This window comes from Kogia breviceps, chromosome 7 (genome assembly GCF_026419965.1).
Source record: "Kogia breviceps isolate mKogBre1 chromosome 7, mKogBre1 haplotype 1, whole genome shotgun sequence".
Taxonomy (NCBI): Eukaryota; Metazoa; Chordata; class Mammalia; order Artiodactyla; family Physeteridae; genus Kogia; species Kogia breviceps.
In genome coordinates this window covers 75262943-75289200 of record NC_081316.1, presented here as the reverse complement: position 1 = coordinate 75289200, position 26258 = coordinate 75262943, and the positions used below count along the sequence as shown (strand labels likewise).

Below are 26258 nucleotides of genomic sequence, written 5' to 3'. Positions count from 1 at the left end.
TTCACCATTGAGAATGATGCTTGCTGTGGGTTTGTCGTATATGGCCTTTATTATGTTGCGGTAGGTTTCCTCTATGCCCACTCTCTGGAGAGTTTTTATCATAAATGGGTGTTGAATTTTGTCAAAAGCTTTTTCTGCATCTATTGAGATGATCATATGGTTTTTCTGCTTCAGTTTGTTAATATGGTGTATCACACTGATTGATTTGCATATATTGAAGAATCCTTGCATCCCTGGGATAAATCCCACTTGATCATGGTGTATGATCCTTTTAATGTGTTGTTGGATTCTGTTTGCTGGTATTTTGTTCAGGATTTTTGCATCTATATTCATCAGTGATATTGGTCTGTAATTTTCTTTTTTTGTAGTACCTTTGTCTGGTTTTGTTATTAGGGTGATGGTGGCCTCATAGAATGAGTTTGGGAGTGTTTCTTCCTCTGCAATTTTTTGGAAGAGTTTGAGAAGGATGAGTGTTAGCTCTTCTCTAAATGTTTGATAGAATTCACCTGTGAAGCCATCTGGTCCTGGACTTTTGTTTGTTGGAAGATTTTTAATCACAGTTTCAATTTCATTCCTTGTGATTGGTCTATTCATATTTTCTATTTCTTCCTGGTTCAGTCTTGGGAGGTTATACTTTTCTAAGAATTTGTCCATTTCTTCCAGGTTGTCCATTTTATTGGCATAGAGTTGCTTGTAGTAGTCTCTTAGGATCCTTTGTATTTCTGCAGTGTCTGTTTAACTTCTCCTTTTTCATTTCTAATTTTATTGATTTGAGTCCTCTCTCTCTTTTTCTTGATGAGTCTGTCTAATGGTTTATCAATTTTGTTTATCTTCTCAAAGAACGAGCTTTTAGTTTTATTGATCTTTGCTATTATTTTCTCTGTTTCTATTTCATTTATTTCTGCTCTTATCTTTATGATTTCTTTCCTTCTACTAACTTTTGGTTTTGTTTGTTCTTCTTTCTCTAGTTCCTTTAGGTGTAAGGTTAGATTGTTTATTTGAGATGTTTGTTGTTTCTTGAGATAGGATTGTATCGCTATAAACTTCCCTCTTAGAACTGCTTTTATTGAACCCCATAGGTTTTGTATCCTTGTGTTTTCATTGTAATTTGTCTCTAGGTATTTTCTGATTTCCTCTTTGATTTCTTCAGTGATCTCTTGGTTATTTAGTAACATGTTGTTTAGCCTCCATGTGTTTGTGTTTTTTACATTTTTTCCCCTGTAATTCGTTTCTAGTCTCATAGTGTTGTGGTCAGAAAAGATGCTTGATATGATTTCAATTTTCTTAAATTTACTGAGGCTTGATTTGTGACCCAAGATGTGATCTATCCTGGAGAATGTTCCATGCGCACCTGAGAAGAAAGTGTAATCTGCTGTTTTTGGATGGAATGTCATATACGTATCAATTAAATGTATCTGGTCTATTGTGTCATTTAAAGCTTGTGTTTCCTTATTAATTTTCTGTTTGGATGATCTGTCCATTGGTGTTAGTGAGGTGTTAAAGTCCCCCACTATTTATTGTGTTACTGTCGATTTCCTCTTTTAGAGCTGTTAGCAGTTGCCTTATGTATTGAGGTGTTCCTATGTTGGATGCATATATATTTATAATTGTTATATCTTCTTCTTGGATTGATCCCTTGATCATTATGTAGTGTCCTCCCTTGTCTCTTGAAACATTCTTTATTTTAAAGTCTATTTTATCTGATATGAGTATTGCTACTCCAGCTTTCTTCTGACTTCCATTTGCACGGAATATTTTTTTCCATCCCCTCACTTTCAGTCTGTATGTGTCCCTAGGTCTGAAGTGGGTCTCTTGTAGACAGCATATATATGGGTCTTGTTTTTGTATCCATTCAGGAAGCCTGTGTCTTTTGGTTGGAGCATTTAATCCATTCACGTTTAAGGTAATTATCTATATGTATGTTCCTATGACCATTTTCTTAATTGTTTTGGGTTTGTTTTTGTAGGTCCTTTTCTTCTCTTGTGTTTCCCACTTAGAGAAGTTCCTTTAACATTTGTTGTAGAGATGGTTTGGTGGTGCTGAATTCTCTTAGCTTTTGCTTGTCTGTAAAGCTTTTGATTTCTCCATCAAATCTGAATGAGATCCTTGCTGGGTAGAGTAATCTTGGTTGTAGGTTCTACCCTCTCATCACTTTAAATATCTCATGCCACTCCCTTCTGAATTGTAGAGTTTCTGCCAAGAAATCAGCTGTTAACCTTATGGGAGTTCCCTTGTATGTTATTTGTCGTTTTTCCCTTGCTGCTTTCTATAATTTTTCTTTGTCTTTAATTTTTGCCAATTTGATTACTATGTGTCTCAGCATGTTTCTCCTTGGGTTGATCCTGTATGGGACTCTCTGTGCTTCCTGGACTTGGGTGGCTATTTCCTTTCCCATGTTAGGGAAGTTTTCGACTATCATCTCTTCAAATATTTTCTCGGGTCCTTTCTCTCTCTCTTCTCCTTCTGGGGCCCCTATAATGAGAATGTTGTTGCATTTAATGTTGTCCCAGAGGTCTCTTAGGCTGTCTTCATTTCTTTTCATTCTTTTTTCTTTATTCTGTTCTGCAGCAGTGAATTCCACTATTTTGTCTTCCAGGTCACTTATCCGTTCTTCTACCTCAGTTATTCTGCTACTGATTCCTTCTAGTGTAGTTTTCATTTCAGTTATTGTATTGTTCATCTCTGTTTGTTTGTTCTTTAATTCTTCTAGGTCTTTGTTAAACATTTCTTGCATCTTCTCAATCTTTACCTCCATTCTCTTTCTGAGGTCCTGGATCATCTTCACTATCATTATTCTGAATTCTTTTTCTGGAAGATTGCCTATCTCCACTTCATTTAGTTGTTTTTCTGGGGTTTTATCTTGTTCCTTCATCTGGTACATAGCCCTCTGCCTTTTCATATCATCTATCTTCCTATGAATGTGGTTTTAGTTCCACAGGCTGCAGGATTGTAATTCTTGCTTCTGCTGTCTGCCCTCTGGTGGATGAGGCTATCTAAGAGGCTTGTGCAAGTTTCCTGATGGGAGGAACTGGTGGTGGGTAGAGCTGGCTGTTGGTCTGGTGGGTGGAGCTCAGTAAAACTTTAATCCACTTCTCTGCTGATGGGTGGGACTGGGTTCCCTCCCTGTTGGTTGTTTGGCCTGAGGTGACCCAACACTGGAGCCTACCCGGGCTCTTTCGTGGGGCTAATGGCAGACTCTGGGAGGGCTCAGGCCAAGGAGTACTTTCCAGAACTTCTGCTGCCAGTGTCCTTGTCCTCATGGTCTGACACAGCCACCCCCCGCCTCTGCAGGAGACCCTCCAACGTTAGCAGGTAGGTCTGGTTCAGTTTCCTATGGGGTCACTGCTCCTTCCCCTGGGTCCCGATGCACACACTACTTTGTGTGTGCCCTCCAGGAATGGAGTCTCTGTTTCCCCCAGTCCTGTCGAAATCCTGCAATCAAATCCTGCTAGCCTTCAAAGTCTGATTCTCTAGGAATTCCTCCTCCCATTGCTGGGCCCCCAGGTTGGGAAGCCTGACGTGAGGCTCAGAACCTTCACTCCAGTGGGTGGACTTCTGTGGTATAAGTATTCTCCAGTCTGTGAGTCACCCACCCAGCAGTTATGGGACTTGATTTTATTGTGATTGCGCCCCTTCTACCATCTCATTGTGGCTTCTCCTTTGTCTTTGGATGCAGGGTCTCTTTGTTGGTGAGTTCCAGTGTTTTCCTGTCAATGACTGTTCAGCAGTTAGTTGTGATTCTGGTGCTCTTGCAAGAAGGAGTGAGGTCATGTCCTTTTACTCCGCCATCTTGAGCCAATCTCTGTTCTCTTTTCAAGTTATGTTTTCAATGGACTGTTCCAGAAATCTTCAAGCATACGGAAGATAGAGCAGAACCATGACATTTGCATGTACATTATCTTGATTAAACTCTTGTTAACATTTTGCCATATTTACTTTAAGAGAAAGTTTTATATATGAAACACTTCAAATTGTAGACTTTTCACTCCTAAATACTTCAGTATTCAGTATCCATCTCCTAAGAATAAGGTTATTCTTCTATATAATAATACCATTATCACACCTAAGAAAATGAATAATAATTTGCTAATATCATCTAATTTCAATTACATATTCAAATTTCCCCAGTTGTCCCAAACATGAACTTTTAAAATTTATACTTTAGAACCAGAATCCAATCAGAGTTGATGAATTGCATCTTGTTGTTATGGTCTTTAATCTCTCTTATTCTAAAAGAATCCCCTCACCTTTTTCTTTTAAGTTACATTGACATTTGAGTTGTCATGTAGAGTCTCATCTTCTGATTTGCCTGATCATTTCCTTGTGGTGTCATTTAACATTTTTTAAAATTTTTTTATTTTTTATTAAAAAAATTTTTTTTCAGTACGTGGGCCTCCCACTGTCGTGGCCTCTCCTGTTGGGGAGCACAGGCTCCGAACGCACAGGCTCTGTGCCATGGTTCACGGGCCCAGCCGCTCCACAGCATGTGGGATCTTCCCAGACCGGGGCACGAACCCGTGTCCCCTGCATCGGCAGGCGGACTCTCAACCACTGTGCCACCAGGGAAGCCCTAACTTTTTTTTTAATATAGCTTTTTTTCCCCTGTAAGCTGGAAATTAATTTTAAAGGCTTGATTATATTTGGTTAACAATTTTGGTAGAATGCTCACTTTTTTGTTGTTAATGGACAAATATCATGCCTTGTTCCTTAATGGTTTGCCCTTTGAATTTCAACAATTTCTCTTTCTCCCTTTTTCTATCAAATAGCTTAGTTCTGGCAAAGCGCTTTTTTTTTTTGTTCCTACAGCTATGACTACTGAATGATTTCATCAACCCATTTTGGAGTCTCTTTCTTTGTATTCCAGTATAACAATCTTAATCTGCCCTGTGGCAATACACAAGTCTCTTGGGGAGAAATGGAGTACAACAGAACGTAAATGAGAAAAGCACCTTGATTATAGTTTAAGAATTACTGTGCCATGCTTTTTTTTTTTCTCATGAAACTTACAGTCTAATGCGAACATGGGGGCAGATAATAGTCAAATAGTCACACAAATGAGTGATTAATTAAAACCAAGGTAAGGGCTTAGAATGAAAGGAGAACAATTCTAAGAAAGCAATCCTAGGAGGACCTAGCCTGGATGGTGGGGCCAGAGAAGACTTCCTGGAGGATTCAACTGTGCCATAACTTTAAAAAAGTTGTGAAGGATGAAGCTTCTGGAGCAGGTAAGAAGTCAGAGGAAGCAGAAGTCTTGCCCCCAAAGGTCTTGCTCCACAGAGCTGGAGGGGCACACTGCAGAATCCCAGACTCCATTCTTGGGTCTGTATCATGTTGAAATATGGGATCTTTTTCAACAGCAGGTCCCAAGGATAAGGCTCATTTTGTAGCCACTCATATTTTTTTCACAGCACCATCATCCTTAGCATTTTTTCTGTTGACTCGGATCTCAGAGATTAGTAGAAGGATAAATTAACTGTGAAATTCATCTTGATTCTGAATAGAGTCTTATAATAGTCTCTATCCTATTGTGACTTTTCCAATAGTCTTGTGAAATCAGTAGGGAATAGACCATTTATTTCCATTCCAGAGGAAAAAGAATCAATTTTGAACTTTTTTTTTCCAGTACAACAAATGTTTATTGAACCCGTATTGTACGAAGGAGTTGTACATAAAGTTAGCTTGAACCCACATGTTGCTAATAGTGGGGAAGAAGACAATAAAAAAATACCTTCCTTGTAAATGTCAGAGATAAGGTGTCAAGGGGTCAAAAATGAAGGGCTTGGGACTTCCCTGGTGGTGCAGTAGTTAAGAATCCACCTGCCAATGCAGGGGACATGGGTTCAATCCCTGGTCCGGGAAGATCCCACATGCCACAGAGCAACTAAGCCCATGTGCCACAACTACTGAGCCTGTGCTCTAGAGCCCTCGAGCCACAACTACTGAGCTCACGTGCCACAACTACTGAAGCCCAGGCGCCTAGAGCCCGTGCTCCACTACAAGAGAAGTCACCTCAATGAGAAACCCATGCACCGTGACGAAGAGTAGTCCCCATTCGCCACAACTAGAGAAAGCCTGCGCACAGCAACGAAGACCCAACACAGCCAAAAATAAATAAATAAATAAATAAATAAATAAATAAATAAACAATAATAATTTGTATGATGGTTTGAAAACATCAACAACAACAAAAAAGATGAAGGACTCATCTCAGTCTTCCTGGAGGAGATGAGGCTGAGCTAAGCCTTGAAGGATGAGCAAAAGCCAGATGCCAAATGGTGAGAGGAGACTTCTTGGCTTGTTCACTGTGGTATTTCTAGCATCTAGCACATGGTAGACATTCAATCCAATGCATTTATAAAAGAAATCTCAGCAGAGGAAATGTTATAAGCATACACACACACACACACACACACACACACACACACACACACACACACACACAAAGGCATGGGAAACTATAAATAGATCAGAATTACCAGAAGATGAATCCTTACCCTTTATGGGGTCACAGGCCCCTTTGAAAAACTAATGGAAGCCATGGACCTACTCCTTAGTAAAATAAATATACACTCAAAATTTTACAGATAATTTTAGAGGATATAGCTATTCTCTAACCCCATCCATATTAAGAATCTCTGCTGTAGAAAAAGAAAAGAAACAAACAAAAAAACAATCTCTGTAGTAGGGAATTAGGAGCATTGAGGTTTTTAAAAACATATATTTGTTTTATTTTGTTTTTTTGTAAACTAGGGAATGACATAACTGAAGATTTACTTTGGATGCATCATGAAGGGTGGGTTTAAGGGAGATAACATCGGAGGCTGGACTAGGGAGCCAGGAATCTGAGAACCAGGGAGGTGAGAACAAAAATAGTATGTCCAGGGCCACTTAGAGCAGTGCTTCTCAAACTTTAACATGCATACAAAGCACTGGGGTGCTATGGAATGAATGTTAGCGTCCCCCTAAAATTCCTACGTTGAAATCTTAATCCCCAAGTAGATGATATTAGGTGACTTTTGGAGTTGCTTAGGCCATGACGGTGAAGTCCTCATGAATGGGGTTAATGCCCTTATAAAAGAGACCCCACAGAGCTCCCTAACCCCTTCCAGTGTGTCAGGACACAGCAAAAAGACAGTTGTCTATGAACCAGGAAGAGGGCTCCACCAGACAATGAATCTGCTAGTACCTTGATCTTGGACTTCCCAGACTCCTAAACCATAAGCAATGAATTTCTGTTGTTTATAAACCACCCAGCCTATGGTACTTTGTTAGAGCAGCCTGAATGGACTAAGACAATATGCACCTTTTTAAAACACAAATTCTGATTCAGTAGAGCTAGGATGGGACCTGAGATTCAGCACTTCCAACAAGCTCCCTGGTGACGTTGACGCTGCTGGTCCAGAGACCACACTGGAAGGAGTAAGGTTCTAGGGAGTCCCTAGGAGGAAGTGCCTTGATACTATTATGGTCTGTCCTCGGCTTTGCAAGCCCAGAGTAGTGTAATCTAAACCTCTCATCTGCAATTTTGAAATTCTAATGACCTGAAAACCCAAAGCACTTTTGTAACTCCTTTGGAGGCAAAACCTGAACTCACGTGAGGCTATTTATAATCCTATTTCCTATTTTGTATGAATATTCATGTTTTCATTCTAAAAATATTGATGTATTTGATTATGGGAAGCTGCTTTAGACTCTGCTGGGGGGGTGATGTTATGTGAGGTACCTGATCACATCCTAGAATATAAAAAATTCCAAATTCTTGGGAATGTAAATTGGTGCAAGCACTATGGAAAACAGGATAGAGGTTCTTTAAAAAACTTAAAATAGAATTGCTGTATGATCCAGCAATACCATTCCTGGGTATCTATCCAGAGAAACCTCTAATTCAAAAAGATACATGCACCCCGATGTTCGTAGCAGTAGTAGTCACAATAGCCAAGACATGGAAGCAACCTAATTATTGTCCATCGACAGATGAATGGATAAAGAAGATGTGGAATATGTATACAGTGGAACACTAAGCCATAAAAAGATGAAATAATGCCATTTGTAGCAACATGGATGAACCTAGAGATTATCATACTAACTGAAGTAAGTCAGAGAAAGACAAACATCATAAAATATCACCTATATGTGGAATCTAAAATATGATATAAATGAACTTATTTACAAAACAGAAACAGACTCACAGACATAGAAAACAAACTTAGGGTTACCAAAGGGGAAATGGGGGGAGGGGGCAGGGATACATTAGGAGTTTGGGATTAGCAAATACAAAGTACTATATATAAAATAAACAACAAGATCCTACTGTATAGCTCAGGGAACTATATTCAACATCCTGTAATAAACCATAATGGAAAAGAATATAAAAAAGAATATATATATGTATGTATAACTGAATCACTTTGCTGTACACCTGTAGTAATATTGTAAATAAACTACACTTCAATAAAAAATTCCAGAAAGTTCCAAAAAGAAAAAAATATTCCAAATTCTGAAACATTTCTGACTCAGAGTTTGTGGCAATCTGGGGGATGCTTGTCCCATCCATTCCAGAATCTTCCTTCTGGGAATTGTTCTCAATTTCATGGAGCTGGGCCTGAACCTGTCCTCCTGCTCCCAGCTACCCCAACCAGTCACAGAGAATTTGATTAGGGTGGATATCTGACCCAAATCGGGCCAATCAGATTCTGTCTGTGGGAATTTAGAGTTGGGACTCACCGGTGCTTGTCTCCTTTGGTTGCTGGTGCTGAGGCAGGTGAGAGGTAGCCTTCTTCAGCTGCATGTCTGAGAAGCAGAGAAAGCTAATCTGTAGAGAGAAGAAAATGAAGCAGGTGTGAAACAAACGAGGGGCAGGCTTGGTAATGCTAGATGCAGACCAGCAGCAGGGGCAACAGCTTCAATTCTGACTGCTTTCTGGTTTCTGGTTCTAGTCCTAATTGCCCTTTCTGCCCTTGGGTTCTGTGACACACCACCACCATCTTGTAATAAATTCCTACATTGTGTTTACTACCTAAAGTAGGTTTCATTGGATTGCCTTAACTAAGACAATAACATAACTATTTTTAGTGCTGGAAAAAAGTTTTTAGACTCTGAGAAAGGACATACAAATCAAATTCCCAAGAGAAGGCTGATTTATTAATTTCCGTGCAGAGTAACTGCCAGTGGGACCAGAATACTCCCACTTACAGGTCAGCCTGTTCTTTCCCAGTGGGAAAATCTACATGGGAAGCCACATTATAATGAGAAGGCAGCTTGATGAGTGCAGACGAACCAGATAATAAGGGGATCTGGGGCTTCCCTGGTGGCACAGTGGTTGAGAATCCGCCTGCCGATGCAGGGGACACGGGTTCGTGCCCCGGTCCGGGAAGATCCCACATGCCGCAGAGCGGCTGGGCCCGTGAGCCATGGCCGCTGAGCCTGTGCGTCCGGAGCCTGCGCTCCGCAATGGGAGAGGCCACAACAGTGAGAGGCCCGCGTACCACAAAAAAATAAAATAAAATAAAATAAAAATAAAAAAAATAAGGGGATCTGAGCAGACCGTCTGCATGTGACGATGGCCGCAGGCACTTTTCCCCAGGTCCAGGATGTGTCAAACCTGCCGTGTGGTGTACACGTGTGCACGTGCTAGGGCACACTTGGAAAAAACAGGCCACCTCACAAAAACCAGTTCACCCAAAAGCCAGGTCAGCTAATGAGCCATTTACCTTAAATGAGTATTTATTAAAACATTTCATGTGTGATGAAATGGTTTCCACAGCTTTCTGAGTACTTTTCCCCTAAGGTGACTGGTAACTGTTTTATGTTATATAGTTCTGTTCCATCATTTTTCCTTTTCTTTTCCCTTTCTCTTCCCTTCCCTCTTCACCTTCCTTCCTTCTTTCCTTCCTTCCCCGCCTCCTCCCTTCCTCCTTCCCCCTCTCCCTCCTTCCTTTCTCTTCTACCCCTATTTCAAAGATAATTTTGCCCATTGGTTGAAGGTTGTCCACCTTCTCACCTTTATCCATGCTCCCCCACACCTCCCCCCTGCCCATCATCTCCTAGAGCCCAAGACTGGAGGTTGAGTCTTCAGAGGTGAGCTAATGAAGACCAGAAATAGTGTCCAATAGAGAAAATGGGTGGAGTGAATCTAAACTAGACTGTGGGGTGGGGATGTTGGAGGGGGAGCTGAAGGTCAGGAACCAGACCCTCCAGGTGACTTGAAACGCCAAGATCAAAGTAGCAGGAGCAGGACCTGTCAACGTGAAATCAAACCTGGAGTCCAGGATGGGACAAGACACTGGATTGAAGGGAGAACAGACAGAAAGCAAGTGAGGAAATAATAACAGTTGTTCTGTATTTCCATTCCATTAACTATCTCAGACTTCTGTTTCTTTAAAATCATATTATGTGTCTTTTGGAAAATTTTGTGCAGTGTTGAATTTGCATAAATCTGAGTTGTGCAGCTCAGGGAGTGTTTTTACTTATGATTCATAGACTTTATCCCCTTTTTAAAACTTCTTCCTGCTGCTTGTTGTCTGCTTCTCAGACATTTGTGTACTAGATTTCATTATTAACCAAATTACTGCAAATCCAGTGTTTATTGCTGTGTAGTGAGGCATTTCTGTGTTGACAGGGAGAGTGGAAAGATGAGACAAGTTCATCAGAAACATATTAAGCTCTATTGCCCTTTATATTTCATGACATCGAAATGATGAAGTAACACTACTGGACTACAAATATTAACCAAAAAACTTTGTTTCCACCATAAAAATGATATATATTTGTATCTGTTTCCTGTTGCTGCTGTAACTAATTACCATAACTTAGTGGCTTAAGATAATGCAAATTTATTTATTTTTTTTTTGAGATTGTATGATTTTCTTTTCAAAAAATTTGTATGGAAATACAAAAGACCCCGAATAGCCAAAGCAATATTGAGAAAGAAAAACGGAGCTGGAGGAATCAGGCTCCCTGACTTCAGACTATACTACAAAGCTACAGTAATCAAGTCAGTATGGTACCGGCACAAAAACCGAAATATAGATCAATGGAACAGGATAGAAAGCCCAGAGATAAACCCACACACATATGGTCACCTTATCTTTGATAAAGGAGGCAAGAATATACAATGGAGAAAAGACAGCCTCTTCAATAAGTGGTGCTGGGAAAACTAGACAGCTACATGTAAAAGAATGAAATTAGAACACTCCCTAACACCATACACAAAAATAAACTGAAAATGGATTAAAGACCTAAATGTAAGGCCAGACACTATTAAACTCTTAGAGGAAAACATAGGCAGAACACTCTATGACATAAATCACAGCAACATCCTTTTTGACCCACCTCCTAGAGAAATGGAAATAAAACCAAAAATAAACAAATGGGACCCAATGAAACTTAAAGGCTTTTGCACAGCAAAGGAAACCATAAACAAGACGAAAAGACAACCCTCAGAATGGGAGAAAATATTTGCAAATGAAGCAACTGACAAAGGATTAATCTCCAAAATTTACAAGCAGCTCATGCAGCTCAATATCAAAAATACAAACAATCCAATACAAAAATGGGCAGAAGACCAAAATAGACACTTCTCCAAAGAAGATATACAGATTGCCAACAAACACGTGAAAGAATGCTCAACATCATTAATCATTAAAGAAATGCAAATCAAAACTACAGTGAGATATCATCTCACACTGGTCAGAATGGACATCATCAAAAAATCTACAAACAATAAATGCTGGAGAGGGTGTGGAGAAAAGGGAACCCCCCTACACTGTTGGTGGGAATGTAAATTGATACAGCCACTATGGAGAACAGTATGGAAGTTCCTTAAAAAACTAAAAATAGAACTACCATACGCCCCAGCAATCCCCCCTACTGGGCATATACCCTGAGAAAACCATAATTCAAAAAGAGTCATGTACCACAATGTTCACTGCAGCTCTATTTACAATAGCCAGGACATGGAAGCAACCTAAGTGTCCATCGATAGATGAATGGATACAGAAAATGTGGCACATATACACAATGGAATATTACTCAGCCATAAAAGGGAATGAAATTGAGTTATGTGTACTGAGGTGGATGGACCTAGAGTCTGTCATGCAGAGTGAAGCAAGTCAGAAAGAGAAAAACAAATACCATATGCTAACACATATATATGGAATCTAAAAAAAAAAAAGGTCATGCAGAACCTGGGGCAAGATGGGAATAAAGACGCAGATCTACTAGAAAATGGACTTGAAGACACGGGGAGGGGGAATGGTAAACTGGGACAAAGTGAGAGAGTATATACACTACCAAATATAAAATAGATAGCTAGTGTGAAGCAGTCATATAGCACAGGGAGATCAGCTCCGTGCTTTGTGACCAGCTAGAAGGGTGGGATAGGGAGGGTGGGAGGGAGGGAGATACAAGAGGGAAGAGATATGGGGATATATGTATATGTATAACTGATTCACTTCGTTATAAAGCAAAAACTAACACACCATTGTAAAGCAATTATACTCCAATAAAAACGTTAAATTTTTTTTTTATTAGAGTATAGTTGATTTACAATGTTGTGTTAGTTTCTGCTGTACAGCAATGTGTATCAGTTACATATATACATATATCCACTTTTTTAGATTCTTTACCCATATAGATCATTACAAAGTATTGAGCAGAGTTCCCTGTGCTATAGAGTATGTCCTTATTAGTTGAGATAATGCCAATTTATTATCTTACAGATCTAGACATCAGAAATCCTAAAATCAAGGTGTTAGCAGGGCTGTACTTCTTCCAGAGGCTCTAGGGGAAAATCTGTTTCCTTGCCTTTTCCAGCTTCTAGAGGTGGCCTGCATTCTTTGGCTCACAGTCCCTTCCTCTATCTCCAAAGCCATCAGTGAAGCATCTTCAAATCTCTCCCTGACTACAATTTCTGCTACTGTTATCATATTGCCTTCTTTCTCTAACATTCCTGCCTTCCTCTTATAAGACCTATGTGATTACATTGGACCACATAATCCAGGATAAGCTCCCTATCTTGAGATCCTTAATTTAATCACATCTACAATGCCCCTTTTACTGGGTAAATTAACATATTCACTGGTTCTGGGGATAAGGATATGGACATCTTTGGGGAGTCTATAGAAATACTCATTTATACTATTTGGCCTACCATAATAATCACTCACAGGCATTAATAAAATACATTTCAGAAAAATAGAAAAATATAATTCATGGCTCGACTACTGAAAGGTAAACATAATGAATATTTCCTTCCATCTTTTTTTAAATGAACAGTTTTACATAGTTATGATTATGCAATGTATATGTATGTATACAGTTTGAAACCCTGTTTCTTCACTAAATATTATATCATAGTCCATTTTCCATGTTAGTACATAGCCTGAGCAAACAGTTTTATTGACTACATAGTATTCCACTGAGTGAATATACCAGATTTTACTTAAGCCTTTTCTTATTGTTTGGAAATTAAAAGTTGTTTTAAATTTTTAAATATTATAAATAACTCTGTGACAAGTATTTTTGCTCATAAAGATTTTTGTGCTTATGCTTTTCCTTGGGGATAGATTCCAGACATGGAATTACTTTATCAAAGTCTTTTTACAGCAAATGTTTTTCAAAGAGTTTATATAAAATTTCAGAACCGTCAAGATATATATTAGTACCCATTTTACTACAATCTCACCAGCACCAAACAAAACAACAATCACAATATAACTGTCAATCAGGTAGGTAGAATAGATAACTTTTGTTTTAATTTGCATTCATTTGTTTACAAGGGAGAGTGAACATTTTCTCATGGGGTTATTCGCTAGTTATTATTCTTCTTTGATGAATTATTGATTCAGGCCTTTTACATTTGGGGGTCAAAGTATTTTTTAAAAAATTTTATTTATTTATTTTTGGCTGTGTTGGGTCTTCGTTGCTGCACACAGGCTTTCTCTAGTTGTGGCGAGCGGGGGCTACTATTCGTTGCGGTGCGCGGGGTTCTCATTGCGGTGGCTTCTCTTGTTGCGGAGCACGGGCTCTAGGCAGGCGGGCTTCAGTAGTTGTGGCTTGCAGGCTCTAGAGTTCAGGCTCAGTAATTTTGGCTCACTGGCTTAGTTGCTCCACGGCATGTGGGATCTTCCTGGACCAGGGCTCAAACTCGTGTCCCCTGCATTGGCAGGCAGATTTTTATCTACTGTGCCACCAGGGAAGCCCTCAAAGTATTTTTAAAATTAATTTGTCTAATATCTATACATTTAAAAAGTTTATTTAATGTTTGTGATATTTGCTATAATTATTTTCTGTCTCATTTCTATACTTTGTTAGTTTTAAATTTGTATATAGTCTAATCTATTCATCCTTTTTTCCACCTTTTTCTTTGCTTCTTTAAAAGTCCTTCTGTCCCTGCAGCAACATGGAAAGACCTAGAGATTCTCATACTAAGTGTAGTAATCCACAGAAAGACAAATACCATAGGATATCACTTGTATGTAGAATTTTTTAAAAAAAGATACAAATGAACTTATTTACAAAACAGAAAGAGACTCATAGACATAGAAAACAAACTTATGGTTACCTAAGGGGAAAGGTGGGAGAGGGATGGATTAGGAGTATGGGATTAACAGATACACACTACTGTATATATACTGAATCACTGTGCTATACACCTGAAACTAACACGATGTTGTAAATCAGCTATACTTTAATTTTAAAAAAAGCTAGGCTAGTTTATTCTAAGAGACTGGCAAGGGCCAGTCAGGTCAACCTCTAATTTGAGCCTAAATGCCAATCTATAAGTTGGTGGCCTAACTGTATACATGAAGGAAGGAGCACAAAATGTGTCCTGGGCTGAGCATGTGAAGACAAAGAGTCAAGCCTTACTTTAAAATTAAATGTTGTTATTTTTATTTCAGTGAATTAAAAGATACTTTTATTGTTTGCAAAAAATCCTCCTGTCCCAATGGTTAAATACACAGTACATTTAATATTCTTCTAGTTTTTCTTATGGTTTAAAAGTGTCTCTTTAATCCATCTGGAATTTATGTTGGTATGAAATCTATGGAGAGGATCTCACTATGTAAGTCCCCTACATACGAACCTTCAAGTTGTGAACTTTCAAAGATGCAAACATGCGTTCCATCAACGTCAGGCATGAGTGAAACTGCAGCTTGCCCCCCTTTCCTATTGCTGACGATCCTTCAGCTCTACCATCTCCCTCCTCCTCCCCCTCCTCCAGTCAGTAACTCTCCTTGCCTGTTCACTCGATGCCAGCCCCTGTATGCCAGCTGTTGTGCTGTACTTCTGTACTTTTCAAGGTACTGTATGTAAGATTAAAAATGTTTTCTTTATTTTTTGTTTTTTTAAAATGTATTATTTGTGTGAAAAGTATTATAAACCTATTACAGTACAGCACTATATAGCCAATTGTGTTAGTTCGGTACCTAGGCTAACTTTGCTGGACTTACAAACAAATTGAACATATGAACGCGCTCTTGGAACAGAACTCCTTCGTATGTAGGGGACTTACTGTACCTGCTAAAATTTTACCCAGAGGAGGGGCCTGATTTGCACTTCTGAGTTCTTTGCACTGAGCCATCTGCCTTTTCCCTCTTCACTGAAAAGAAGGAAAAGTGGTGACAGAAAGGTGTGAAATGCTATGTTGTTTTCCTAGTCATAGGGAATAATCTCCCCCTTTTCTGAATATGTCCAACCTTCTCCAAATATTCTCACCTTCTGATTAGTATTTAAGCTTAAAATTGAAACCAGTAGCTTTAGATAAATTGGCTTAATTATATTGAAAGTACTCAAAAGTGGGCAAATAGAAAAAAGAAGTCAAACTTTTAAAAAGCATTGGAAACCATTCTATCAGACATGAAATACTGTACATTTGATAAATATAAATTCTGGATGAATGGGTTTAAGTAAGTTAAGCAAGAGCTGACAATCTTTCCTCTGCACAATAATTAGACCAGCACTGTCCAGTGGAAATAAAATGTGGGCCACACATGGAATTTTAAGTTTTCTAGTAGCCACATTAGAAAAGTAAAAAGTAGCAGGTGAGGTTAATCTAAATAATGTCTTTTATCTAAACCAATATATCTGAAATGATATCATTTCAACACATAATCTATGTTAAAATTCTTGAGATAGTTTATATTCTCTTTTTCATACTAAGTCTTTAAAGTCCAGTGTTTATGTTCCCCTTACGATACATCTCAATTTGGATTAAACTCATTCCAGATGCTCATTAGCTGTGGGGCTAGTGGCTGTCCTCTTGGATAGAGCAGCTCTGGACACAATGACACATTTTGGCTGCTTGACTTTTTTCCTACACTCCATGCTGAACAACCTTTAAAATATGTCTTTTTTCAGGACCGAATATAGTTGATTAGCTTTTGGTATCATTTGGTTACAACCATTTTAAACATAACCCTTCTCACATACAGATGGTCAATAGGCACATGAAAACATGCTCATCATCGCTAATTATTAGAGAAATGCAAATCAAAACTACAATGAGGTACCACTGTACAACGGTCAGAACGGCCATCACTAAAAAGTCTACAAGTAGGGAATTCCCTGGTGGTCCAGTGGTTAGGATTCTGTGCTTTCACTGCTGAGGCTGTGGGTTCAATCCCTGGTTGGGGAGCTAGGATCTCATATGCCATGCAGCATAGCCAAAAAAAAAAAAAAAAAAAAAAAATTGCTGGAGAGGGTGTGGAGAAAAGGGAATCCTCCTACATTATTGTTGGGAATGTAAATTGGTGCTGCCACAGCAATTCTACTCCTGTGCATATATCTGGAAAAAACTATAATCCAAAAAGATATATGCACTCCTATGTTCATAGCAGCACTGTTTACAATAGCCAAGACTTGGAAATAACCTAAATGTCCAAGGACAGATGAATGGATAAAGAAGATGTGGTATATGTACACAACAGGATACTACTTAGCCATAAAAAAGAATGAAATAATGCCATTTGTAGCAACATGGATGGACCTAGAGATTATCATACTAAGTGAAGTAAGTCAGAAAGAAAAAGACAAATACCATATGATATTTCTTATATGTGGATTCTAAAATATGACATGAATGAACTTTTCTATGAAACAGAAACAGACTCATAGGCATAGAGAACAGAATTGTGGTTGCCACAGGGGAGGGGTGGATTGGGATTTTGGGATTAGCAGATGCAAACTATTATATATAGAATGGATAAACAACAAGGTCCTACTGTATAACACAGGGAACTATATTCAATATCCCATCATAAACCATAATGGAAAAAAAACCATAACTTCTCAAAAGAACTTGGGTGTTTCCCAATCTCTGCAGCCCTGGTTTATAGACAAGCTCTCGGTCACTCTTTCCATCTCTCTGAGTCTTTCTCCCTCAGCCTCTTACCTCCCATTCATCTCCCTCCATTTTCAGAAGAAAAATAGCTTTATTACTTTTTTCTGATTAAAAAAGTAATAATTATGTTTATTGTAAAAAAGAAAAGAATCAGGCACTCAGAAGGAAAAACAAAGAAAGTGAAAATCAATTTTAGCTTATTACAGAAAGATAACCCATTAATTGCATTTAGGTAGCTCTTTGTTCAGTATTGCAAATATACATTTATGAAAAGAGAATCGTACAGCATATGCTATTTTACTTTGCCCTTTACAAATAATATATCACAGATATACTTGTGTTCAGAAATATGGATTGACCTCATTGTTCTTCATGGCTGCACAGCAGCATTCCATATATGTATTTACCATGTTTATATAACTGACCTCCTAGTGTTAGACATTTGGGTCATTTCCAACTTTTCACTCTTGCAACTAATAAGTCAAAGAACATCCTTATATGTATTTCTTTGCATAAGTATTTCATAATTTTCTAAGAAGACCTTTCTAAATTAGGTTAAATTTTGATAAAGTGGATGATAATATGTACCTGGTAGTAGCTCCTGGCCTCCAAGATGTGCCAGTCATGAGAGAAGCCACAGATAGTCCTATTCTCCTGCTGGGTAAATGATAGGTTTGCACTTCCCTATCCAGGGAAAGGGTTAGATTGTCCTTCAGAAAGCTTATGCAATTTACATTTTTATAACAGAGTGTGAGAATATTTGTCATCCTGTATCTTCACTGGCACTGGGTATTATCAATCCTTTCTAATCACATCCATTTTACTTTGAATCTTCCTAATTTTGCTTGTACAGTTCTAGAAGTACTTTGACATTGATTGTAACATATGGAGAGGTTCAAAGTTTTGAGAGAATTAAATCACATGCCGAATACCTCTAAATGACTTCATGTAAGTAAGAGGGGCTACCTTGGTGCATCAAACAGGGTGGGCTTGGTTGTGCTGAAGTAAGGAACAACTCAAAACCTATTTCTCGTTCGTGATCCATATTCAGTGCAGTTCACCAGGGGGAGTTTTTTTCATTATAGACACCAGGCAATTCAGGCTGACAAGAGATCCAATCTTGTGTCTAGAATCACCTCGTCAGGTAGAAGGGGACCTAACAAATCACGCTCTAGCTCTTGAAGCTTCCACCTCACCAAATACAAGGCACTTCAGCTCCCATTTCATTTCCCAAAGCAAACTACAAGAATACACCCCACTTCCAAGGGGATGGGGAAGTACAAACCCATCATATACCCAACAGGAGAACAGGGCTATCTGTGAGCTTCCCTAATGCTTGGCACATGTTGGAGGAAAGGAGCTACTACCACTACATACTATTATTCAAATGTCACAGATAAAAAACCTGAGAGTTAGTTTAAGAAATAGCTCAAGATCACTTAGCAGGTAAGTGGCAGTGCTGAGACTGTAGTTTAGGTGCGTATAACTTAAAACACATGCTCTTGGTACCACATTAACCTCTTAGGAGCACCTGCAACATTTCCAAAAAGAAGTCCAGCTTTCGGGATATACATCTCTTTGGAGTCATCCCTGGAGCTGTTTTCATGCTCCTTGCTTTCTCAGTTGGCACATCAAACATGTCACCGTGCCTAGTCCTTCGTAGGCCTTCCTGCTTCCCATCTGACAAACTCTGCTCAGGGTCAGTTCTCCTGTGTGGCCATAGTTCCGCAAAAGTGCCCACTGTGATGTCCTTCTCCTAAGGCATACACTTTGGTCCATCATTTGTAAATATAGCAGTATCATTGCTTTGGGGATGTTTTCTTGCAAATATCCTATGCTCTGATCATGTTTCAGTTCAAAAGAGGTGCAAAGAACATTGTTTTGGACAACTGTGCAGGTCTTGATAATTTACAAGTGTCTTGTCTGTGCACATTTTCTTTTATTTCTTGGCTGCATTGGGTCTGTTGCTACACGCAGGTTTTCTCTAGTCGCTGTGAGCGGGGGCTACCCTTCTCTGTGGTGTGTGGGCTTCTCATTTCGGTGGCTTCTCTTGTTGTGGAGCACAGGCTCTAGGCACGCGGGCTTCAGTAGTTGTAGCACGCAGGTTCAGTAGTTGTGGCGTGTGGCCTCAGCAGTTGTGGATCACGGGCTCTAGAGCGCAGGCTCAGTAGTTATGGTGCACGGGTTTAGTTGCTCTGCGGCATGTGGGATCTTCCCGGACCAGGGATCGGACCTGTGTCCCCTGCTTTGACAGGCAGATTCTTAATCACTGCACCATCAGGGGAGTCCCTGCATTTTGTTTTGTGACAATACTATTCTGGGGGAAGGAAACTAAAATTTCTTGGGAACCTATTGGGTGTCAGGCACTGTTCTAAGCATTTTCATACATTTTTATTCTCATTTATTCTTCATAACAACACTCTGAGGGAGGGATTATTATTCAGGAGTATAACTATCCAATCAAAGAGGATGATTAAAGTAAAAAAAAGACATCTGGTCTCGGATTTCTGAACAGGGATAATAACACTTTCTTTATCGTGGCTTCCCTTAATTGCTCTCATGGGGAATTGTTCAGCTTCTGCAGCATATTTATAATTTCTAAAAGGTGTGTTTGACCATCCCTGTAGGATTGGAAATGGTTATTAAGGCTGCAAATAAAAAAATTCAACCTATCCTGGCTTAAGCAATAAAAGGGGAATTTATTGGCTTATGCAACTAAAAAGCAAAGGATAGACAGAGCTTCAGGTATAGTTTGACCTAGGCTTGATACTAGGTCCAAATCTCACTCTGTTTCTTGGTACTGGTTCTCCTTATATTGGCTTCATCTTCAGACTCTAAGTGGTAGAAAAGAAGGTTTTTGGTAGCCTTTTGTCCTCCTAGATTTAAGTCCAGTAGAAAAGAGCAAGTGTTTCTCTCCAGGAGTCCCACAGAAGTTTTATTGCATTTCACTGGCTATGTTTAGGTTGAAGTTTATCCCTTAAGCAATTACTATGGGGTGGGGACTGTGATGCTGTAACTGATCAGGTCTGAGTTTATGTCCATCCCTGAAACTAGGGATTAGTCACCTTGCCCTTTGCACAGGGACTTCATGAGAGTGAGGGTGGGTTCCAGAGAGGAAAATCAGGGAGGAGTTGCCAGAAGAAAGTTATATGCATGCTGCATAGTGAAAACAGCTGATACCCAGTACAAACAGTGCTTTAAAATTATCCACCCCCTTTTCGACCCCTTAGAATAATTTACAGTATAAAAAGGTTTTCATGTTATACAAGCTTAGCTCACAAGTTTACTTTAAGGATAAAGAAAAGTGTTCTTTAGAAGATAAACATTTATCTAATAATCACTATGAAACATGAAAATTTTATATTTTTCCTCAGCTATCAGAAAGCTTAAAGCTGGGTTAGTGTTCAATTACAGAGACTTCCTCTTCCCAAATTCTTACTACAGTTATTTATCTTATCTTTTTAAAAAGTAACTTTTTTTTACTTAAAACGAAAAGAAAAAAATATATATTCTTGCAGAAAAATTGGAGAATACAGAAAAAACCAGGGATAATCATTTTTCTATCTTTTTTCATTGAGTTTATGCCATAAAGTTTTTTTCATGTGCAAAATTGGGATAATGCCATGCATACAACATAACTTTTTTCATTTAACAATATATTGTAAATATTTTGCCATATTTTAAGATATTATTATACGTGATTTTTAACGATTGCTTACTATTCTCCCAACGGATGTACCACAATTTACTTACAAATGTGTCCCAACATTTTTTCCCCTGTTATATAATATAGCAATGGACATCTGGTGCTGTGTACAGCTGCAGTTAATTCCTTAGGATAAATTTTAGAAGTGGATTTGTTCCCCAGAAAAGCTGTACCGCCATATACAATTTTCATAGACAATTTTTTTTTTTTTCAGAGCTGGCAGAGAAGTAAAAGAAATATCAGTAGTTTATTGCTACTTTGCACAAGAACACTAAGCTGTATACATTTAGTAGTTTCCTGGGAAAGGTCACCTGATTGACTGTTGAGCTGTTCTTGAAAAGTCATTTGGCAGTTCCAATTTTCCATCTGCTTTCTCATTTAGTGGGCAAAGGGCATTTTTTTTTCCCAGATGATTATTGCTATCCTGTTTTGAAGTCATATGAGGCCATTAGAGCTTTATGACCAACGTTTAGAGGGAGCACCCTACAAAGGCTGGGAAAATTCTCAGGATACAAGTCAGAGCAGACTTCCTGAAGGAGGCAAGTCTTCAGTGGGGAATTGTATTGGGGTAGCATCAAGTAGGCGGAGGAGGAGCAGACTGTATCTACTTTGTAGGGACAAAGACCATTTGGAGCACCTTGCCATAAACCAGCATAATATAAAACCACTGGTACACAAAAGGAATAAAACTGAAGACTTATGCCATTTTCCCATCAGTGAACAACATGCTGTTTTTGACCAACAGTTTATCCTCCTAAGAAGCCTCTGTTTAGAGTGTGGCCAGTATCAGCTATGTACCTTCTATGGGCTAGGCTGACCTACATTCTTTTTATTAAGGAATGAGATGACTATTTTAGGACATTTAAGAGCTGGAGACTAGTGAAAGGAATATTCTTTGTTTACTTTTATTCTCTATAGAAAGCATTGCTGAGCAACATTCAGATATGACCTGTGTTGTTTTGCAGCTTTACCCAAAGTGGGGTTGTTCTGGAAGTTTGAGTAGTTTAGGACCCCCTGGCTGGAATGGCTCACTTGGTCTTAGGGAGTGAAGACAGAAGTCATTTGCCTGCAGCTCTTGGCCAAGTCCTCTGGACACTGTCAAGCTCCTTTGGTTACTACCCCTGGGGAACAAAATGGAGTGTTCCTCTGTTTGACGTAGGCAGTCCTAGCAGGGAGGCTTTCTCTACCCTTAACAAGAATATTTAAAGGACAAGTGAACATAATTTTTGGACACAGAGAAATTATTACAGAAAGTTTGCATCCATTTCATGTTCCACTGGTTACAAGAAGCATAGTCTTCTGGAGGGGTGCCCACAGACTTGGTGTGGCTTAAGCACGAGGGTCAATTACAACTGTCTAATCCCAATGGTTTCCCATGAGAAGGAAGAAACTATCATTAACTGCATGAGGAGTGTTAGGGGGTATTAGGTCCATCAAGCAGAACTTGTTTAGGACCTTCCAGCCCTTTTACATCAGGTTAAGCCAGTAACTGAAGAAACACCAAATACTTTCACTTGAATTGGAAGAGCTCCAGAAATATTGCTGCTAGTGAGTCATGCAAGGGTGTAGTCAAAAAGCAATTCCAGACAGGTGGGAAGGAGAGGCTTTGGAAATCTCCACGGTTTGAAGTTCCCCTGGGATAAATATCTAGCCTGAGACCAACAGTAGTGGCACCAGCCTTGTGTTCTGGACTTTGTGGAATCTCTCAAGAGCCAACTAGGTCCAGCCCTAAAGTTCCTGGTAAAGATGACCCCTGGAGAGAAAAGTGAACACACATGGGCTGCAGACTGAGCAGCCTGCAAAATAAGTCCTTGTTTGTCTTTGAGGTCCTCATGCTAAGGAGGGGACCTCTGTGCTGTTTATTCCTGCTGTAGCACCTGGCCTGCAGCAGTTAGCAACATCTGCGGGAAGGATGAACGGATGGGTGAGGGAGGCTAGGCAAGAGCAGTTCCAACCGCCTCTGGTCCTGCCTGCCCGGTCTTCACGCATGCGTGCGCAGAGCTGTACCTTAGCAATGAAGGACGATGTGACAGAGGCCGCTGTAGAGCACAGAGGTGATGAGTCTGGGATTTGGGGTCAGACACATCTGGGCCCTAATCCTCGCTCTGCCACTTGTTCACTGTGTGACCTCAGACCAGTTACTTGATCTTTGACTTTCGTTTCCTCACATAGAAAGTGGATAAAATAAAATCTTCCTCATTTGGCTATCAGGAGAATAAAATAAGATAATGCCTATTAAACATTTAGCTAAGTCCCTGACACATAGTAAATGCTCAATGGGCCCATCTGGGATTCTTTGCATCTGTAGACGCAATGCTATAAACCCAGAGAGTTAGTCTGGGGAGCACGGCACACGTCACTCTTTCTAGAGGGGCTGGCATGGTGGATTCTGGACCCTGTGGTGTCAGCCAGCATACAGTACTGGCACTCAGGGTTATTGTCATGTGTGTGGGCCACGAATCATGAGTGAAAGGCTCTGAGGCCACATGTGTGGGGATGAGGTCAGGGCTAGACTTGATAGAGTCACACTGAGCCAGAAGCAGATCTGCTTGATTCTCTGGATAAGAGTCATAACTGATTTCATAGAAGATGAGAGACGGAAGGGAGCTTCAGCTGGGTTTAGCCTGGGTCTGAAATTGGATGGGGCTTCCTCATCAATCAAGGCATGTGTCTGCTCAGCAGGGATGGACCCTCCCTGTCCAGTGCATTTATAGGGCCATCATGACTGTTAAATTTGATTCAGGCAAGATGCACCACTGGGTAAATTTTATTGTGAGATCTCCATGCCAGGAACTCATACGATCTGTCATCTGAGAAAGCCCCAGAACATTGAGATAAGAGCCAAGTTTTGCCCTGTCGGAGTGATGATTGTGTTTGTGAAATTTTAATTGCTCAGGCATGACTGATGGTGCTGTGAGTGATTGCTGAATTACACCTTTGGTAATCAGTCGTTCACGCAACAAACACCATTTTCCTTCTTTGCTCTCCTCTTAGGTGAAACTGTAGCAGTGAAAGATCACTTATTTGGGCCCACATGCCCAAATGCATGCCAGGAGCATGGCACGCTTCTATGCAGGTTTTTTCCTCCTGCTTGCTTCCATACACAAAAGTGACTCTACATATGAATCCCAGGAGGCTTGGTGACTCTTTAATATTGCCAGACCTACCTTTCAAAGAGTGAGGTTGCTCGAATTCCAGCATAGAGGCTGTATTCAAATGCTGAGCAGGAACACTTGAGAGAAGATGCATATTGTAGCTATTGTTTAGCATCTTTGTGCATGACCTATTCTCATTATCAGATAATGGAATAATTAAATAGCAGCCACGGTAGCTATGACCACTCAGCGGAGCTCATGGTAATAAATACACTTTGAGATCAAATCCCAGTGCCTCTGTGTATGGTACATAAGTCTCTCAGAGTCACTCTTTCTCCAAGGAGTCAGCATGATATGGTGAATGCTGCGTTCTGACCTGGAAGTTGGGATACTGACCTGGAAGTTGGGACACTGGGGTTCAAACTTCTGGCTCTGTCACGTACCTGCCAAGAGACTCTGTGAGAGCTGCTGCTTCCTTGTCTGCAGAACAAGGGGGCAGTCCTTAGAGTTACTCCCAGTTCCAACATTCTAGGAGACTGAGTTAGCTTGGAGGGTCATTTAGAAATAGGGAAACAATGTAACAACTGTTCAAATTAGGGTATCCATGGTAACTCTGAGCAGGGGTCACAGACATTTGGCAATGGATAGTGAAATCTCAGAGCAATGGAACTCAACTCAAGTGCAAAGTCCCTAGAACCACTCAATTGTCACGAGTTTTTCATGTGCAATCCTTAAATGGACACTTCCGTGATACTGGTGGATAATGACTTTGATTAAACGAATGCTCTTCGAAATCTATTTGCAAACTCTAGTCGCGTGTTATTTTTCATTATTATTAGTAGGAAGAAAACAGCATCAACTATGTATTCAGTGCTTATGATATATTAAGCACTTTTTACACTGTGCTAAGCATTACCTCATTAGATCTTCCCAATAACTATTATTGCCCCCATTTTACATATGAGAAAACTAAGGCTCAGAGAGGTTCAGAGGCTTTTCCAAAGTCCCATCATTAGTAAATGGATGCACTAGGATTTGAATCTGGCTCATTCTGACTTCAAGTCCACACTTTTTTCTTTTTTTTTTTATGGCTAGAAATCTAGAGTTTTGTATCACATATGAGCAGCATCATTATAATCAACACGCATTTGCAAACTGTCAGCTGTGGGCAGAAGGCAGGGGAGGAGAAATCAAATTTAGTCCTTGCCTTTTAGATCTTCAAATCTAGGAGATGGAGCATGCCTGTAAATGATACAACAGTATAAGGAAATGAGTGGTATTGATTGTTAAAACTGGAAGGGCTCAGAGGCAGGAAAAATCCCTGAGGATTCTGAAAAAGCTTTATTGACAAACTGGGACTTCATTTGGATCCTAAAGGATGGAGGCTGAAAAAATCTGGGGAAAGCAGAGAGAAGAAAGATACTGGAGGCAGGAGGAAGGGTAAGAGCAAAGACCTAGAGATGGGAATGTACTTGGTATGTTCTAAGAACATTGGGTAGGTGTGGCTACCTGACACTAGCATTAGCTTTGGGGAGCAAGAAGGAGGCTTGGGCCTTGGCCACCAGGTAAGGACTCAATCTCCTCTGTGAAGATAGTTCCCCTAAGCAGGTGCACATATACTGGGTGTATCTTCTTTGTAAAGCAAGAAATGAATGACTTCTATAGAGATATTAGATTGTTTCTCCTACATAAAAATAGTGACTCAGACAGTTAGAGAAATTTTGCTAATGAACAAGCACCCACTTAGAGGATATTTGTAAATCCCATCCAAGACTCTAACATTTGCTTGGTTACACTAATGAAGCAAATTAATAAGCTGTCTTCCATACTGCTCATGTTAAATGCTTATGCATTTACTGACAGGAACTGGAAGCAAACAGAATGACTAAAAAAGCTGTGTTAGGACTGTGGCATTATGGGTGATTTTCTTTTCCTCTTTAAACTTGACTTTAAGATTACTGTTAAATACTGACTTTTTTTTTCAATGAGCCCAGTCATGTTGGCATCCTAAGGAAATTTCTGAATTGAATATTAACTAAGTTATTTGCAATTTTTAGTGACCAGAAATTCCAATTTTATAAATAGATGGATTGGAAGAATTAATATTGTTAAAATG

General features: G+C 39.6%; 1 long non-coding RNA gene across 1 annotated transcript in view; it reads right to left on the bottom strand.

The window, feature by feature from the left end:
• Positions 1 to 8746: 8746 nt before the first annotated feature.
• Positions 8747 to 26258, bottom strand: part of LOC136794512 (uncharacterized) — a 39336-nt gene continuing 21824 nt past the window's right edge. Inside the window, exon 3 of the long non-coding RNA XR_010841418.1 lies at positions 8747 to 8812. This is a non-coding gene — a long non-coding RNA (uncharacterized lncRNA). The remainder of the gene's footprint in view (positions 8813 to 26258) is intronic.